General features: G+C 45.0%; 1 protein-coding gene across 25 annotated transcripts in view; it reads right to left on the bottom strand.

Moving 5' to 3' along the window:
* PAK3 (p21 (RAC1) activated kinase 3) overlaps positions 1–14,297 on the bottom strand; it is a 284,926-nt gene that overhangs the window by 126,139 nt on the left and 144,490 nt on the right. For 3 of the 25 annotated variants that reach the window (XM_016942626.4, XM_009439516.5, XM_016942627.4), the window contains exons 1-3: positions 5,808–6,074; positions 4,769–4,835; positions 4,541–4,650 (exon numbers count right to left, since the gene is read on the bottom strand). The exons of 12 other annotated variants lie outside the window; for them this stretch is intronic. The gene's annotated coding sequence lies outside the window, so the exon portion shown is untranslated. Of the gene's footprint in view, positions 1–4,540; positions 4,651–4,768; positions 4,836–5,485; positions 5,681–5,807; positions 6,079–14,297 lie in introns of those variants that run through there. 10 more of the 25 variants (XM_009439505.5, XM_009439504.5, XM_016942628.4 and 7 more) reach the window with 8 other exon arrangements.

The raw sequence follows: 14,297 nt of genomic DNA, 5'->3' as shown, positions 1-14,297 counted from the left end.
AGCCTCTCAAGGGAGAGGCTGATCTTCTCTTTGTAGAACCCCAAGCTCTGCAATCCTTCCTACTCTGCTTTCCTTTCCCCTTCCCACAGTGGTGTTTGTCCTCAAAGAAAAGCAGAAACTACATGCTAATTCTCAAGGAGGCATGATTCAGGCTAGCACCTATTTATTACAGACCAGAATGAACAGGGTCCTAATCCAAAGAGATGGCTAGATGGATATCTAAACATGGAGATTGCAAAATTGAAGCCTTAGGGAGCCAAGAAAAGCCCCATGATCTCCAATTCCCCCTTCTGGAATTAAAACTCCAAGCCATACTCTGGGTCTGCCTCTTGCTCTTGGGCAAGACTCCAGAGCATGTCTGTCCCCCAGCATCCCTGGCATTCCATGTGTGCTTCCCACATGCACACTCCAGGCAGCCTTTCCAAATCCCACCCACTGCACCATTGAATGGTGTACTCGCCCCCTCCCTCCCTACGTGAGCTCACCCTGCAAGATCTCACCCTGCAAGAGGGTGGGGTGAGGGGGAGAGGAGTGCGAGCTGCCAAAGCTCCAGAGAGGGGTGGGGCTCAAGGAGGACACAGGAAGAATGGCCTCAAGAAGCCCCCTGCCCATCTCTGGGGATGAGGGCAGACAGCAGAGGCAGCATCCACCCATTGGGGTGGGAAACAATACTAGAGGATGTAAGAGAAGGAGAACACACCCCCAACCTGTACTACCAAGAACCTCCATGTTTTAGAGCAAGATCAAGAGCTTTCCTGAAGCTTACCTCCCCCTCCCCCCAGCCTCAATTGTAGCACCACTTTTTAACTCCATGGCAGCCTGCCTTTATTTCACCACTTGCTTGAGTCAGTGCAGAATCAACTGACAGGACACAGTATTCCACCTGGTAGCCACACTCCTCTCACCTGCCTGGGGGTGTGTTGTGTTGAGAGTAGGGCAAGGGGAGATATCCTATGTGTGAGCACATGTGCATACTGGGTCATGTATATCTGCACAGTTCCCTGTACCATGTTGTATGTCTGTGTATGTGTGCTGTGTCATATCTACCATGACATGCATGTATTGAGTCTGCATCACATCATGTGTGTGTACAGTGTCCTGTTAATATCATGTTGTATACGTGATCATGTCAATAAGCTACTGTGTGAGTGTTATGTGTCTGTACTGTGTTGCATGTGAATTGCATCTCTTCCATCCTTTGTGTATGTGCAATGTGTTTAATTCGTATTGTGTCATATCTTTATGCCATGTTGTGTGTCTGTATAGTGTTGTGGGCATTGTGTGCCTACATCATGTTGTATGCCTATACCGCCTTGTTGTACACCTATGGCTCAGCCTCCTGTTGGAGACTGAGGTAGAAATCAATGCACACATCTTGTACATACCCAATACCCACCACCAACCCAACTCCACCCCCAGCCACCTTGCTGCATTCCAACTTCCTGACAGAATCTCTGTCTGGGGACTAGGGCTGCCACCTTGGCGGTGGGGGTAGGTGGAAGCTATGGACAACTACTCTGTCTACCACAGAGCCTTCCCATGCCAAGTATCTTGCTCAGCACCGAAGCTGTCTAGGAAAGGAGGTTTGGAACCTTTTTCAGGCCCAAAGGAAACAACCCTGGAGAGGAAGTTGTGGGGAGCTGACTCCCTCTGTGAACCCCCAGCCCCATCCATATATGCAAGGAGAAGGACTTGCAGGAAACGGTGGCTGGCTGAGTTTCTCTGTCAGGCTGGTTGGAAGGACTGGGAGCCTTCTCCACAAGGAGTAACCGCTGCACAAGGGCACTGGTGACCAGGCTGGGACTGGGGATGCATGGGGAGCTCTTAAAAATTGTCCCCATTAAGGTCACTAGAGGGCACTGTTGTGCTGATTGTTAAGGATAGTGTTTCTTTTAGGGTGCTGAATTCCAAAAAGTGCCTGGGGCTCACAGTGAGATATGGGAGGAGGGCACGAAGGAGAAGGATATACGCCCTAAGCCAGGCCCTTTCTTCACCTTCATCCCAAGACTTTCTGTTTTGAGATTGAGTTAGGGAGTAAGGGCCACTAGTGAATATACGCCACCCACCCATCCACTCAGGTCTGTGAGACCCAGCCACACAGAACCTTTCAGGGGCTTGGTTATAGGGTCCCTAGCAGATTATTAACTTGGACTTCTCTTTTCCCTCCTGTTCCCCATTCACATGAAGTAAAAGTAAAGCCACACTGTTGAAAGAGATGAAATATATGTGGTTGTGGGGTTGTTTTGTATTGTTTTCCCTAAAACTGGAGGGCATACAAAAAAAGAAGGGGTAATTTTTCTGACAGGGGAAGAAGAGGGCTATACTTTAGTGGACCTGTCTTCATTACCAAGAATAAATGGACCACCTTATAGAACAACTAGTGCCAAGTTCATCGTTTGAAAGACAAGGAAACTGAGGCCTAGAGAGGGGCAAACACACTGTCTGGGACCCCCAAACATAACAGGGGTCCCAGACTGTCACTGTCTGGGACAGTGTGTTTGGGGGTCCCAGACCAGGCCCTAGCCCTCCATAACACTTGACTTCTGACTCCCAGGGTTCATTCCACCCCCGTTCCTGGTCCTTTGGCCCCTAAAAAACTTCACTCTCCAAATTCAGCCCCCTCCAACCTCAAAGAAAAACTCTGGCCTCCCTCTCCACCATGTGGGTTCCAAGGCCATCCTATTCCATCTCAGCAATCAGGCCTCTCTGTGACTACACCTTTCTAATGATTTCCTCTTCCCACCAGTAAATTGTTACTCTCTTTCCAGTTTTCAAGGTCCATCTCCCCATTATGTTTCCCAGACTTAGACCCAGCTGTAGCTGCACCGTTTTGCTCCTCATTGCATCCCCTGGGTTTAGCACAGATTGCTCCAACCTGCAGATAACTGACCAAATGTGGAAATCAGACACAGATCTATTGCACTGATTAACATTTCCAATTAAACCCCCGGTTAGGCTGTATGTATTAGTGACTCAAATAATCACCGCGTAGGTAAATGCAAATGCCTTCCAAAGCCACAGAGCGCGGTAGGAAGCGACGCATATCTGGGAGGAAATGGAAATAGACTGCCACACCCGGAGGTTCATTTGGTTCTCCGGTAACCCTAAATGAGATTTTAAATGTGTGGCTGTTAGTTGATCCGAGGCTGAAGCATCACACCTGAAATGGAGGACTCGGGTCCTGCGCGTCGCTGCAGGCCCTTTTCCGCCCCCTGCTGGAGAAGCTGTGTAGTGCCGACTTGGCAGACGAGTCCATTCCAGGCCCTGCAGAGGGAAACGCCTAGCCCCTGGCAGGTGGGGGTGGGGGTGGGGGACGCGTAGCGGAGGCTTAAGTACGCCCCAGATGCCTAGACCGCTGCACTTACCTTCCGAAGTAAAGGTTTTACACAGTTCCCTGCGCACACAGGGTCCCCAGGGATCCTGAGAAGGAGGGCTTTTTTTCTTTTTTTTTTTTTGAGCAGGGGTCCCAGACCAGGCCCCAGCCCACCCATGTAAAAGCAGTCAACCTACCTGTCTAGGCCAGATTGATAGCGCCTCCACTTCCCTTTGAGGCACCGTCCTTCCCCACTGCCCTCTCCTTACCCAGGAGGAAAGAGCCAGTTGTTGAGGCTGCTGCTCATTGAGTTTCTTGTTCTCTTGGTTAAAGCTACTGTTTCCTGAAGGTGGGTTACGTGGGTGGGGATGCTGTTGATTTTAAATATCTAGAATCATCCTTCTAATTCTTGGCTGAGCTACAGCTGCCTCAACCTCCAGAGTTGCCTATCTCACCAGAGAATTCAGGGCTTTTGGGTTGTTGGTAAGGCCATGACTTTTCTTCTCTCTCTCTCTAGTTTGCTCCTGCCTTCCTGCCTACTACATCTGATCTGTACACCTGATTTTTTTTTTTTTTTTTTGCCTTGGCCACCTTCTTTAACCTTAATTTAGTAGCTTAGTCTCTGAACACATAATAGCAAACTCTCGGATGTCAGCACCTTCCCATCCCTGCAGTTCTTTTTATTTCTCGTTTCCCTCACCTGGTATGTCCACCACTCACCCTCTCCCAAGACCTCAGCAAACTTGTTTGCCCTATATACCATTTCCACCTCTGACCAGGAAAATCTGCAACCTGTGGGAATGGTTAGCTGGTCAGAATGTCCCTAGGGTCCTGTGTCCCCTAGCTTATAACCCTATTGCATGTGAACCTCCTTTTCCTGTCAGGTCTCTCCTACAAGGCCCAGCTGCCTGTCCGGAGACTTGCAGGGTCAGCTCCTTGACATCCTAAGGTCTCTCTGACCCCAGGATTCTCAGCTGTCAGCTCTTGCCCAGGCTACCTCCTAGTCTCTTCCCATTTTGCTTCTTGCATGGGCTGGGGGATATGACACTTGTATCCAGAAACAGAGGCTTACAAATGGCTCTCTCTCCAAGCCTCTGCCTGTTAGTCATTCATTACCATATCAAGTCTCTTTGCCCAAAGTTGCCCCTGATTGGAGGCCTCAAGTACCAAATCACAGATCTTGCCCAATTATAATTTTGCAAATGGCCCAGTGAAAACCGCACTGACCTTTACACCTTGCTCATCCCAGAACAGGGCCACGGTGTTGTCACCAACAGGAATGGACCTCCTTCTGTTCCAATACCTCAGACAGCCATACACTTGGCCTGGATTTGAGTCTGCAAAACCATGGGGGGAGCAAGACTAACATGGCTAAAGGCTTCCCTGCTGAAAGCCGTTTTTTAAAAATAGCACTGCAACCGCCCCCATCATGCTTCCCAAAGCCAAGCCACTCACCCTTCTCTCCTTCGCTTCTACAGACCAACAGCCCAGAACCCTCAAGTCTAGAATCTGGAACTGGATTCTGAAAGGTGGGACCAAAAAAAAAAAAAAAAAAACAAGTGGGGCCTCTATCTCTCTCCTTGCCTGAATCCCCCTCTTCCCACCATCCCCCACCCCACCCCTTAACCACCACCTAGGGAAGGAAAACTTGCCAGAGTAAGAATCTAAAATGTTCAGTTCACCCAAAAGTGCGGCAGTAATCTTGCCAGAGCCAGTTCACAAACTGAGGGCAATGTCCCCCAGCGAGCTAAGGGGAACAGGAGAGAAGGAGAGGCAGTGGACCCAATGACACTGCTCCCCAGACAAAGAGAGGGCCAATCCAGGGACCCCGAGCTTTCTGGGGGCGTTATTGCATCATTCCAATCCCCACAGGAGAAGAAAAGGGTCCCCCTGTTATTACCATCCCCCCACCAAAAAAAGGGGAGGGGGATAAAGAAAAATAAAAGAAAGAGGGGAAGGCGCCCGTTTAAGAAAATCGTCACTTTTTCTCTTTCCTCGTGTGTGTGTGTGTGTGTGTGTGTGTGTGTGTGTGTGTGTGTGTAAGGGGCGGGGGGGTTCTACCCCGGACTTGGCCAGACCGTGGCCACACCCCCTCCCCTTCTCTAGGGAACTGCTGTCACAGCTACTGGGGCTGGGTAGGGGGGCGGGGGGGGGGCGAAAGGGAAGACTTACAGGCTGACGTAGCTTTCAAGGCGGGTTTTGCCTCAAGCGGCCCAGGCCCCAGTAAACGAGTCTAGGGTTTGACCAAGCGAAGGAGCCCCGGCCCTCTGGGAACGGCCCTGACACACCCACTTGTCCGGGAACTGGGATCATGCAAACTGCTCGCTTGGTCTCAGGGCTCCGGGGAGCCACGTAGGAGACTCGAGGCTGGGGCACAAACAGGACAGGAGGGGGGTCCGGAAAGGCAGAACATCTGCCCAGCAGCCTTAAAGCATCATCCAACTGCCACCCCCTCCCCCGCGGTAGCCCGGGTGCAGTTAGTCGCGGGATTTACCTGCCACGGATCCAGCCACCCCGTCAAGACCTTTCCTCTACCTCCGAGCGCTCCAGCTGGCGGGGCTGGGGAGCCGCAGCCCCGCGGCCGCAGCCGCAGCCCCGGGCCCAGCCCGCTCCCCCTGGCTCTTCTCCCGCCCCCGCACACTGGCTCGAGGCGGGGAAAAGCTGCAGCCCCCAGTGCGAGATCCCAGACGGTTAGCTGGCACAGCTGCCCGCCCGCGGTAGAGCCCCTGCTCGGCAACCGCTCCCTAGCCCTTCTCTGCTATTACGTCACCCGAGCTCTGCACCTTACCTAGGCCAATCAGATGGTGAGCATAAAACTAAAATCGCCCTGAGTGGGCTACTGGGGACCAATCTTTTGTTTCCAGGCAGGAAGCGCCTGGGAGGGGGAAAAAACTGAAGGGGAGGGAACATGGAGAGGGAAAGGGAAAGGAGATGGAAACTTCTACACTGTCAGGGTTGTCTAGACAGAGGTGGGGCCATCAAAAAAGAGGGGCACCTGACAGGATGGAGAGGAGGGGAGAGTTCATGTATCTTCCTTAATTGCTCCCCTCAGGAGAATTGAGATTTCAGATGAATTTTCAGGGGACGAAATCTGTACAGCTACACGGGCACACTTTATTCGGGGGAAAAAACGGTTTCGATTTGGGACACCACCTGTCAGCCAGGCAGGTTAAACTGACGGAATCTCTAAAATACACAGAAAACTAAGAGAGACAGATGTGGCAGTGGAATTCAAAGAGATGGCAGTCTAGATCGGGAAACTACTTTTCTGCATATGAAGCACCACATTCCAAAAAGCAAGGAATTATACAAAAAATAAAAATAACTCTACTTCAAATGGAGTTTAAATGCGATTCTCTCTGTCCATCCTTTCCCTTAAACCTTCAAAGCTTTCTTTTGTCTTTAGGATACGGTTCAAATTTTTGCAGATGTCCAAAGCTTTATAAAATCTAACTCCAAAAATAATCTCTTGCTACTCCAAAATCCATACTCCCCATGATTTGGCTAGATTATGTAAATTATGGTGAATCCCAGCAAGGCGACAGTAAGCTGCCATAAAAAGTCAAATAATACAAAACAATAAGGACATTCAAATTATAATGATGTAAAATATGCCTACAGAAAACGATCAGAAGAGGACATAAAATTGTAACCGTTGGGTTAAACTAGTAGTATTATGAGTAACTTTTTCTTTCTACTTTCAAATTTATTTTCATAAAGATAAATATATCCTCACATACTTAAATGGCCAAAATAGATCATGACCCTTCCCAGTGAACTTTTATTCAATTTTCTCCACACTGTGTAACATCCAGCAATAATTTCTCCATAATGCCAACAAAATAGGTTTCAAGAACAAGAGTGAACTAATATATCTGCCCAGGTCCTTTTAGTAAAAGTCGTACAAAAGAGCTACAGATGACCAGACGCGGTGGCTCACACCTGTAATCCCAGCACTTTGGGAAGCCCAGCGGGCGGATCACCTGAGGTCAGGAGTTCAAGACCAGTCTGACCAATATGATGAAACCCCGTCTCTACTAAAAATACAAAAATTAACTGGGCATGGTGGCATGCGCCTGTAATCCCAGCTACTTGGGAGGCTGAGACAGGAGAATCACTTGAACCCAGGAGGTGGAGATTGCAGTGAGCCGAGATTGCACCACTGCACTCCAGTCTGGGCAACAAGAGCGAAACTCCGTCTCCAAAAAAAAAAAAGAGCTACAGATTCGCCAGACAAAACATCTCAGGCAGTTGAAGAATGGGATGCCTCTTTTGGACTGATTCATTTTAAATTGTGATGATACAGGGAATTGAGAAAAACAACAACAATGATCCACTCTATGCCAAAACAAGAAAGAGGGAGGCAAAGACTAAGTAAACGATGTAATCCAGACCATTTTTAAGGGTCAGTTTGCATTTTATTTTCCTAAATTCAAAATATATATATTAATGCATATATGAGTATTACATTAACATTGTAGAAAGTGGTAGAGCTGGGATTTGTATCGAAATGAGTCCAAAGTCCATGCTTTTTCTAATATGATACAGTTTACTACTGCTAAGAATTAAATGTGGTATTACTGGTTTTGTTAAAATACATACTTGCTTTAAAAGAAACAGACTATGTAAGATTGGCATTTTTTTAAAAATCAGGCATTTTTAAAAATAGCTTTTTTGGTGTCGTGGTTGTCTTTAATGCAAAAATATACAACACTCTTTCTCAAATCCTTCATTAATAAGTTGGAATCAGGATGGTTCTGACTCCAGTGATTTTACAGATATCTTTTTAACTAACTTTGGAGTTAAAAAAAAAAAGCAACCACATCCCACTGATTTTTTTCTACACCATGGTAAAAATAATCTAAAAAAATCACAAATCAAAATGAATGTAATTTATTCAATGTTAACATCTCTGATTTGTAAAATGCATTTATTTGGGTTAAACAAGAACCTTTTTTAAGAAATAGAAAAATATAACTGGATTTTCCTGGCTAATGATTTAACTTGGGTCTTCTAGGCTATTGATTTAACTTGTAATTAGAAGGTATTTGATTTCACTCTAATCCTCCCATATACCTCAGCTATAACTCAGAGCTATTTATGCAGTCACCACACATGGTTATTTAAACATTTCATGGGTGTATTTCTTTTCTCCCTAGTGATTGTAGAAAGTAGCATGTGGACAAAATCCTATTAGGTGACTGACAAAGCATAGTGGTGTCATAGAAAGAGGACTGGACTTAAGACCCAAGCCTAGGGTCTTCCTATGAAAGGGTGATAACCTATGTTATTCTTGATACGAGAAAGCAGTCTTTACTGTCAACATGGTTTGTTCTCCAAGAATATAGGGCAACTGCATGGGAGATCTCAGGAAGGGATTCCAATCTGAAATATCTTAAAGATTTCATCTGTGTAATTTTTCCCCTCAACTCACCATTTTTACCACCCAACTCACTGTTCTCTTGCTTGGGAGCTCTTTGATTTAAGGGTATTACAACACTACCATCATAACCACTTGGCATGTGTATCCTACTTCTCAGGTTACAAACCACTTTTGTATCTCCCCATCTGATCCTCACAACAACCACAACAGTTTACTATGGCAATTATTATGATCTGCATTTCATAGATGAGAGAATGGAGACTCAGGGGTTTGAAGTTACCTGTCCAATGCTTCACAGAGATGGTCCTGGAAACCAGGTCTCCAATTCTCAGTTCTATGTTTGTTCTGCCACCCTATATGGCCACTTGAGTTGTATATCTTCTCTGGGTCTTTACCTACCCAACTAGCCCCTTGATTCACATGAGAAGTGAGAAGCGCTGGGATGGGGCTTTTAATAACAGAAGTAAACTGAAATGAATATCTTCAAACTGTTTCAGTCAAATCCTGGATAAAAGGAACATTGCTCATTCTCATATACAATTGACGGGAGCGTAAATGGCACAACCTTTTGGGAGCACAAGTGGGTAATACTTAGGAAATGTTAAAATGCATGCGCCACTTGACCCAGCAATTCCAACTCAAGGAATCTGATTATGAATATATTCATAAAAACATGTCAAGAAATGTTGAAATATGTTATGCTGAATATTATATAAGAATGAAAAATATTACATGAAAGGTAGCCTAAATGTCCCTCAGTAAGGGAACTGTTGTTTTTTTAGCCACTTTGTCAAATATGATTGCCATGTAAAAAGTTGTACATATTTAATGTATACAACTCTATGAGTTTGAGAATAAGTATACACCTGTGAAACTATCACCACCATCCAAGGCATGGACATATCTATCACCTCCCAAAGTTTTCTCCTGCCCAAGTAAGTGAATCATTAAATAAATTATGGTAGATACATATTTTGGACTATTATGCATCAGCTTAAAAAACCAAGTATATAGACCCCTCTGTACTGAAATAGTAATACTCCTTGACCCATTCTTGAGTGAAAAAATGCAGAACAGCATGTGTATTATGATTTTATTTTTGTTTAAAAAATTGGGTGTATGTGTGTGTTTTAACTGCTAAAGGGGACACTCTGGGAATAAAAGAGGGTAGGAAAGACATGTGGGTATGTGTATATGATGGGGGACATTAACTCTTTTCTTTATATACTACTGTCTTGTTTGTATGTTTTTACAATAAGCATATGCTATATTTTACTTGTAAGAAACATCATTAAAAGGGGAAATAGGAAATACAGTCTTATTTTGGTTAAGACAAAAGCAAGCAAACTACCCCTGCTATCCTGAAAGAGGTCTGAATGCCAGGTCAATGATTCAGGTGTAGCAATCAAGGCTATGGTGTGCCAGACTGAGCTGAGCCATACCTGGGCAGGCACTGAATGCAAGGCAGTAATGAATAACCCACTGGGCAAAAGCAACCCAGATTTCCTTGCTCCCTTCCCACCCCTGCCTCAAGTCCCACAGCCAGAAGTTGTTCCCAGTAGTGGACTCTGGGTCTGTTTGGATCTCAGTCTTCACATCTTTTGCTACAGCAGCTGCACTAAAAAAAAAGTGTCCCCACTCTTTGAATACAAAAGAACCTGGGGTTTGGCAGCTGGTGCACAGCATTGGCTAGGAGCACAGTGCCTACTCCTCCTTCACTCAGGGCCGCTCACTATAACCTGTTGCCATTACTGCAGTCTGGTACAATGGAGCCCCTTCCTTCCTGCCTCCCCATGCCCATCATAGGGGTCTCAAGCTCTTCTGTGGCAGGCAGCATTGTGGGTTACCTGCTGGGCAAAGAGCAAGGAGCATCAGAGATGCCAAGAGGTCTTGTCCTAGGTCTCTGAAAAATCAGAGGTGAGGGAAAGAGGAAAGCCCATGGCTGGGAAGTTACCATTCTCTTGGGTCTTTGAGTTCTTTCCTGGAAATCAGGAAACCCAGGTTCTATTCCAGCCTCTGGAGAGGAAATCCTGAACAAGACTAAAATTTCGCTGGGCACTAGTTTTCTCCTTTGTCGAACTCGCCTTGCCTCTCTCCTTGGATTGTTGTATGGATACAAACAGCTAATGGAACAAAAGCAGATTTAACAGATTTCTGAGCTATACATCTCCTTAATAGACTTGATGAGTCGCATTTACATATGCTCCCTAAATGGTGGCAGCTTGGGAATGAAGGATTTCTCCTGACCTTCTTTCACTACAATTATCCCCCGTTAGAGACCTGCCCTGTAGAACCTACGAGCTTTCTGAAGCCCCCAGCTTTTGCCCTGTTCCCTTCCACCAGGGAGTTAGTGAAGGAAAAGCAGAAGACAATTAAATCCAGGTGGCTCTGGGTGAATTAATATGAGAATTAGAAAGTTCCTCTCCTCTGACTTGGTTTTAATTAGCCCTGCTTCCACCATGGTCCTACATATCAAACCATATTGTTTAATTGAGCTGATGCTCTGTTTGATTTTTCTCCCAAGTGGATCACATTATATATTCCTTCCTTACATGATCTCAATCACTGCACTACTGGAACCTAAGTCCAACCTGCAGAGTGAATTGAATTTGGAAAGTTGGTTTCATTGCTCTCCCCATTTTACTAAGAAGGAAAAAGAGAAGGAGAAAGTAGAAAACAAAATCTAGGGGATAAAGAATGAAGGAAGTAAAGAGAAAACCAAATCTTATTATTTTTATTTTTTTTGGACCGGCTGGACTATGATGTCATGTTTTTCCAGCTCACCTGTGATTGGCTGCTCAGTTCAGCATCTGCTGAGAGCTAAAGGCTTATTATTTGCCGGAGATACAGACCTTTCAGGGAAGCTTTGAATCATTGCTGGTTGTCGTGACAACCTGGGCAGTGTCTGCTCCTGATAACCACATAATGAGGTTGTCAGGAACAGAAGTGCCCCCATCCCCACACCCAACCATCTGAAATGGTGAGCAATAGAACATTTCTCTCAGGAGGCGAAGAGAAAATAAATCACCAAAAGGCAAATGGTGGAGATCCTCTCAGACAATTTATGTCAGCCAAATCCTGGAAACAATCTTGAAGAGTTCCATACCTACCCTCTCCAGGTCCCTCTTGAACTCATGTATCCACTATAATCCAGAGACATGGGGAACAGGTGGTGAAGGGGTGAGGAACCTCTGCAACCCTCCAGTAAAGCTAAATAGAGGGAGGTGTGAGTGGAATGCCAAATTGACTAAGGCAAAGCATATTACCTCTCTTCAAGGGGCTTCATCATGGGCATGGTCCGGGGAAAAGAGGGCTATGTGTCAAAGATGGTAGGGCATGGCCAAACCCAGTCCCCAAAGCCCTACATGAAGAGAGATTGAGGGAGATTGGTTGTGGGCTTTTCTGCTTGCGACTTTCATTTCCCTGGAGGTAAACACCTCACTCTATATTCTCGTGGGGCTCCAGATGTTCTTGAGAGGGAATATCAGTGGTGTCTTTGTGGTACATTAGAAATTCCTAGGACAGACTTATTCAGTTCCTACTAAGTGCAAAACACACATCTAGGTGCTACGGACGCTACATAGGTGAGTCAAACTTGGGGCATCTCCTCAAGAAACTTGGAATCTAGTTGGGAAGAGAAAATATACACCCAGGAAACTGTGACACAAGACAGATGTAGTAAGTACTACAAAAGAAGCCTAAATTCTTTAATTTCACAGAGAGGAGAATCACATCCAGATTGTCACACTCCAGCTGTAACTCATCTTTCCAGGGTTTTTTCCCACCACTCCTTCCTTATACCCCGAGGGTCAGCAGTATCAAACTTCCTCTGTTCCTTGATGTGCCTTGACTTTCATATCTCTGTGCCTTTCCTCCTGATCTTCCCTCTCCCTACCACAACTTTCTCCCTCCTTTCCCTACCCAATGATATTGAACACATATTTCCAGACTCTACTCAAATGGCATCTTGTTGATGAACAAACTGGTCTTATATTTCTAATCCCAAAGGGATCTGTACCTGGTGGATATGGATGTTGACTAATCCACTGATATCACTACAGTACCCGATATTCAAATCTAGAAGCATAAAAGAGAACACTGGTACAACCAATTTTGGGTTATTCATGGAAAAGCCTAAAGTCAGACTAATTTAGAAAAGTCTTATTTAGATAATCAACACAAACCTGTTCTCCCATTAAACATCTTTTATAGCTTTCTTATTTTGAAGTAGTTTAAGACTTACACAAAGTTACAAAAATAGTACAGAGAGTTCCCATTATCCTTCACCGAGTTCCCCCAATATTTTGATATATTATATTGATTTTATTTTGCACAGCCTCAGTACATTGACAAATCCCTGGAAACTGACATTAGTATATGACTACTAACTCAAATACTGACTTTATTCAGACTTGCCTGGTTTTTACATACATTTTTCCATTAACTATTTTACCAACTTGGCTGAAGAGGAGCAACATTATTAATAGTTAATCTGAATGTCAATATTTTTCTCGGGCTCATCCCTTTCTGAAAAGGACCAAAACCTGAGAAAGTCAAAACTTCCCCAGAACTGAAAGAGTGAAAGTCAGTTTGAGCTAAGAAAAAGCAGCCCTGCCATTAATCAGGCTGGGAGAATGGACAGATAAAGCCAGCTGCAAAGTTAATAGAAAACACTTTCTCCCAAGGTCACACGGCAGTTGTAAAAGGCCATAACTACACCGCCTACTTTGAGTGACTACTCCTTTTTTACCAGTGATGCCTTAAACCTGCTTTGCTACTTGTATTTATTACTGGAGATACTCAGTTGTTAAACCACACAATAAATTTGAGTTTGTGGGACTATAGTCTTCTCTCTGATAGTCTTTGGCTAATTAAGCTTTACCATAACAAATGGTAACCAAGCCAGGGTTACCTAGAAAACCCCTTGAATGATCAGAAGTTAGCCATATTTCCTAGAATCTACCTAGAGGCTCACAGTGTGACTAAAATGGGTATGATATACATAACAGATGTCTAATAAACTCTCACCACATTGATGTGGGATTGTTCTATATCAAATTTAGTGTAATGGTACTGGATACAAGGACAAAAGCCAGGAGGGGCATTATTACATAGACGTCCAGCATGCAGTCTCTGTAATTAAACCGCTGGCCTTCAAATCCCAGATTCACTATTTTATAGTTTGATAACCTTGGACAACGTATTTAGTCCCTCTGAACCTCAGTTTCCTCATCTGTGAAATGAGGGATCCAACAGCACCTTCTTCTTAGGGTAATTGGGAAGGTTAAATATAAATTAAATGCATGTAAAGTGGGAAAGCATTAGGGTAGTGGTTCTCGATTTGGCTGCACAAGGAACCACCTGGTGATTTTTATAAAATGCTAGTGCTTGGCCCCTACCCCTAGACATTCTAACTTAATTGGATAGCATGAATCTGGACACTAGGATTTTTAAAAAATCTCCTCAGGTTCTAATCTCAGATTCCGATGTGCAGCAAAATTTGGGAACCACTGTATTAGGGATTTCATTACTTAAGGACTATTTTTCTTCCACAGGCTTGTGGTTATTCTCTCCTGATCTCCCTCAGTGTCTGATGTCTCT

The sequence above is a fragment of the Pan troglodytes genome, chromosome X, assembly GCF_028858775.2.
Source record: "Pan troglodytes isolate AG18354 chromosome X, NHGRI_mPanTro3-v2.0_pri, whole genome shotgun sequence".
In the NCBI taxonomy this organism is placed as follows: domain Eukaryota; kingdom Metazoa; phylum Chordata; class Mammalia; order Primates; family Hominidae; genus Pan; species Pan troglodytes.
This window is presented reverse-complemented; position numbering and strand designations above follow the sequence as displayed.